The sequence below is a fragment of the Hyaena hyaena genome, unplaced genomic scaffold, assembly GCF_003009895.1.
Source record: "Hyaena hyaena isolate Hyena2069 unplaced genomic scaffold, ASM300989v1 scaffold_36, whole genome shotgun sequence".
NCBI classification, from domain to species: domain Eukaryota; kingdom Metazoa; phylum Chordata; class Mammalia; order Carnivora; family Hyaenidae; genus Hyaena; species Hyaena hyaena.
This window is the reverse complement of record NW_024080668.1, coordinates 2,106,812-2,112,318: the sequence shown is the minus strand read 5'-3', so window position 1 is coordinate 2,112,318 and position 5,507 is coordinate 2,106,812.

Genomic DNA, 5,507 nt, shown 5'->3' with positions numbered 1-5,507 from the left:
GTGAATACAACTCTGATTTAGCTTCCTCCCTGCCTTCCCCTGCCTACCATTTTCTACTCCTACTCGTTTCTATTTATGTTTCACTGGCCTCAGCAAGAGGAAAGGAACCAAAATTTAATATTTATTCAGTGCTTATTACATACCAGGCACCATGCTGAACAATTTACATGCATACTATAATTCAATCCTCACAGCAAGTCTATAAAATAGGTATTATTATTGTTTCCACTTACCAGACGAGGAAACTGATGTTCAGGGAGTTTCTATGACTTGCCTGGGGTTATAAAGCTTGAAGCCAGGATATGACCCATATCATTGTGACCCCAGAGGTCATCTGCAGCACCAAATACTTTAATAACTGTTTTTTTTTCTTTCTTAAAGTCACATAAATGATTTAATATCAGGTGTATCCTTGTACAATTTGCTATTTTTCATTCAATATTATTTATTTCAGATTTATCCATGTTGATAAATTTTCCCTATTTAATAACAGTATTTCATTTTATGGATATACTAGATTGTTGGATGTTTAAGTCATTTACAATGTTTTGTTATTACAATGTGCATTCCAGTACTTAGCCCTGTGTGCCATGTGTGAGTGACTTTTTTTAGGGTACATGCCTAGAAATGGGATTTCTCAGTTGTAAGATACGGGCGCCCCCATCTTTAACTCTCTTTGAACTGCCTGCTGTTTCTTGTCTAAGTGGTCTAAGCATCAGTTTATACATTCTCATCATCACTTGGCGCTATCAAGTTCAGAAGGAAATAGAGCAAAATCTGGATGGTAGGTGTGTGGATGTGTTGTGTTATTTTGTGTACTCCTGTACTTATGAAATATTCCATAACTAAAATTAAAATTGTTATGATGACTGCCTATTTGCATCAGTAGCTGGGATGAAGACTTAGAATTCTTACTGATAGTGTCTGCAAGTAACACAAAACCTAGAGAAGCAAGACCTGTGAATGCCAATGCGATGCTGTGATTTATACTAAGAAATATGTATTTCGCCTTCTATCCCATTCCTGGCACAGATCTCCTAAAACCCTTGGAATTTTCTGAGTGATGAGGGTGATTAAGGTGTCTTTTGTTATGTTAATGAAGTGCTTTTTGGACCTAAGGATGAGGGCTGGTTGCCTGGAGAACCAGCAATGCAATAGTGCACTTAGAGGGGTGGGGCATTCAGTCCCGCCCCCTGATTTCTAGGAAGGGTAGAGAGGCTGGAGGGAAATCAGTTACCAATGACTGATGATTTAATTAATTGTGCCTATGTAATGAAGCCTCCATAAACCCGAAAGGACTGGGTTCAGAGAGCTTCCAGGTAGGGGAACATGTGGAGATTCTGGGAGTGGCGTACTGAGAGGGCATGGAAGTACCACACCCTTGCCATGATCTTGACCCTGTGCATCTCTGCCATCTTATAGTAAACTGGAAGTCTAGTAAATAAAATGTTTTTCAAAGCTCTGAGAGCCACTCTAGCAAATTAACTGAGCCTAAGGATGGGCTCATGGGAACTTCCAGTCTAGAGCTGGTCAGTCAGAAGCCCAGGTAGCAACCTGAGCTTGCCATTGGTGTCTCAAGTAGGGAACCTGGGGGGAGTAGTCTCCTAGGACTGAGCCCTTAATCTGTGGAAGCTAATGCTATCTATGGGGCAACAGTGTCAGAATCAGTTGAATTCTTGGATATCGGCAGGGTGCCTAAGAATTGCTTGTTGAGATGGGCAACCCCACACACACATTGGAAATTTGGGTCCCAGAATACCCTGATATATCCAGGCATCCACATTAAAAATAACCTCAACAGAAATTGACCAAATGAACAAAATTAAATTTAATGGAGGTTGATTAAAAGTTAAAGATCACCTTCACAAGTCCTAGATGGAGAGATCAAGCTTAAGGGCAGCTTTGGAATAAAGGAGTGTGGTGTGGAGTGAGTTAAGGATGAGTTTGCCTGATGAGAATCTGAATGTGAGGCATCAATGGAATATCTTTTTGTGATAAAGAGGTAAATGACTGTACCAGCCAGGGCTCCCTGACTGCAACAACAGAAACAGACTCTAGCTAACTTAGAAAGAAAAGGGGTTCAGTGGAAAATCATTCCTGCTTAGGAATTTGGCAGGAAGTCTACAGAGCCAGGTTCAGAAATGGGCAAAAACCTGGATGACCTAGGAAGTAGGAACCACAGGAGAGATCTGGAAGCAGGAATGGTGGAGCATGAACCCCATCTGTAAACAGAGGTCCGGAGCAAGAGAAACATTACTCCTTGTAGTTGTGAGGAGGTCAGCCCAGACCTCAGATAGAATTCTCAGTTCTCACCTTGCATTTTAAAGGAACATGCACAGTTAGAAGAGGTAACCCTGGGAAATCTGGCTTTCAACAGAAGACAGTCTGAAAGCCAATGCCAAGACCTGCCTTTTGTTACTCCACAGACTAAAACAACAGGCAATGAGTAGGAGTTCAAGGAGACAGACTTGAAATCAATATGAGCAGGGACTTTCTAATAAATAGAGCTAATCAACAGTGGATTTAACAGACCTCCATGGTGACGAGCTCATTGGTCACTGCAGTGATTCAAGGAAAGACTGAATCCCCTCTGGTAGAACATAAAGGAAGGGAACTTTGCATTAACAGGAAATAGATCAGACAACCTAGAGGGTCCCTCTCAATTCCTTGACTTGTGATTTCAAGCAAGGCTTTTGTAGCTATTTATTTGCTGGGAATGATTATCTCCTACAGTCATTCCAATCCCCTTCCACACCTTTGCTGGTTTGATCAGACAATTGTTGAGTTATGTCGATACAAGATTAGGGATGCAAAATCAATAATCTGCAGTCATTTGTATTATCCTCTTAGAACATATTGTTTATTCATTTTTCCTCTTATAAATATTAAAACCACCTCACAGAAAATCTGGGGAAAAGAAAAGACCAAAAAAAAGGCATCTATAATCATACCAACAACAAAAAAGTGACTATTTGTGACTTTTCTTCCAGTGTTTTACTTACGTGCATTTTTCTTACGTGAAATTAGTTAATTTCTTCTGGTTGTAGAAATGACACACAGTTGGTATGTTCAATCACTATTGAAAAGTATTAAAGAGAAGTAACAGATTACTTAAAATGTCACGACTTCAGACATTTTGGAACACATCCTTTGTAACATTGCTGTACGCCTAACTATGCATATGTAACATATGTAACATTTTATATAAGTGGAATCCTATAAGTAGAGAGTTTGTCATCTTTTTATCACTCTATGTTATAAAGTCAGTCTTATGCCGCTGAGTGTATAAATATTGTCTTTCATAATGATCACGTAACATTCTTTAGGTGGTTGGTCCATAAATTAATAGATATCCTATTAATGAACACTTAGAACATTTAAGTCATGGGGGCGTCCAGGTGGCTCAGTCGCTTAAATATACAATTCTTGATTTTGGCTCAGGTCATCATCTCACAGTTTGAAAGTTTGAGCCCCAGTTGGTATTGTCAGCACAGAGTCTGCTTGCGATTCTCTCTTTCTCTGCCTCTTCCCCACTTGTGTGCAGGGTCTCTCTCTCAAAATAAATAAACTTAAAAAAAAAGAATAGGTTGTGCCCAATTTTTTACTCTTTTGAACAATGCCACATTGAACATCCATGTACATCTGGCCCTGTGTACCTTTCTGCTATCTTCTCAGGCTGTATTTTTTTCCTAATAATTCTAAGGGAATATGAGACCAAAGTCAGGCTAGGGTTGTAAACGGGACGAGGGAATGCTGGCAAACCCCAGCAGTAGATACAACAAGGGTGTATTTTGTATAAGGGCAGAGAAACAGCAGTTCCTGACTGGCGTGATGCCCATCCCCCTAATGGACACTCCTAAAATGTTCTCCAGCACACCCTCAACAGAAGACTCTCAAAACTCGCCACCAGTTATCTGAGTGCTAAAGGTCCTCCCTCCCTCTACCCCAGCCCCAGTGAACAAAGCTCTGCTTTCCTTCCCTCAAACATGCCGGCCCTGTTTCTAACCTTTTCCCCTGAGACACTGTCACTGCCACATGTATTTTTCCCTCTAGGAAAGGAGAATAAAGAAACCTGCTTTTCGCCCACAAGGCTGGCTTCTTACCATCCAAAGAGCAGAGCAAACTCCCACTTTGTCAGGCTGGTGCCTGGTGCCCTCTCGGTTAGCCCAGGTCAGTACATCTGCCATATCCAGGAACCAGCAAGTCAGAAACAGTCCATGAGGACATGAAGAGCTCTAAGTTAACTCTGGGAATTTACCTTACTGGAGGTTGGATTTTGAAGTCACTGTGTCAGAGAAACTGTTTGCCTCCCCACTAATCATTCTCCTCATCTTTCATATTAATAGAACCCAAATTTTATTCTGGGTAACAGTATGTTCAGCTAAAGGATTATGTTTCCCTGTCTCCCTTGAAGTTAGGTGTGGCCAGTTATACATAAGCTACAGTTATTGGTTGGAGCTGCATTTAGATGGGTTTACCTGGCTGGAAGAGTCAACTTTTTTTTTCTCTTTCCTCCCTTCTTCCTCCTTCTTGCCTGGATTCTGAAATCTAAAACATTTCTGTAGTCTTCCTGGGTCATGAGAGGACCTTGAGTTAGAAATGTGTACCAATACTAGTAGAGCCAAAAGGTGGCTCCCTAATAGCCATCAGTGGAGTCGCCAATGCACTTTTACCTCTGGACACTTTTTTGGTTGGAAAGAAACATGCTTGCTTAAGTCACTCGAGTTTTCCGCTTTCTGTGTCTAAACTAAACTTAAACAATCTCAAATGATTTAAAATACTATTGGAAATTCCTTAGGACAGTACCATGTTGGAGACTACATGGTACCACTCTCTCACTAAGTTTAGCAGAGCCACAATTTCCTTCATGGTTACAACCTTATTCTTCAGCTGAGTATGAAATGGGAGGAGATGGGACATGTAAAAAACAAACACAAAAACAAAAAACCTTTCAACACTAAAGTGACAAATCACTCCCTCTGTAAGGTTCATAAAAGCTGAGAACACCTGAAGAAGGGACATATTTTAATTTCCCACCTATGCTTATAGATCTGTAAGCACTGGTGGAGATGTAGGGAGAATGGCCCAGATCATTTAAGTGTGGTGTGTGTGTGTTTGCAAATCCCCACATAAATTCTCAATATTTGTTCTTTACAGGTACTCAGTCACCATATTATAAGTTCCCCAAGAGTGAACTCTCAGGTACTAGGCAAGGTGCCTTGCAGCAGAGACTGGCCACAATGGTGAGCTGGGATGGGCCGAAACTCCCTTTCAGAGAAATAACCTAAAAGGTGAGTGCTCTTTGCTTTATCTTTGCCTTTGCTCAACCCCATCAACAGAGACAAGAAAACCTTAACTCCATCTCACTCATTTGGCAAACTTTAGTAAATGCTACTGGTTTCCAAGCCCAGAAATGTTGAAGGGAAGAGATGCCGTTATAATGCCAGATAAACACGGGCTCACGGGCTAGTAAGCAACTAGCCCCAACTGTCAGACTACAAGCAGAG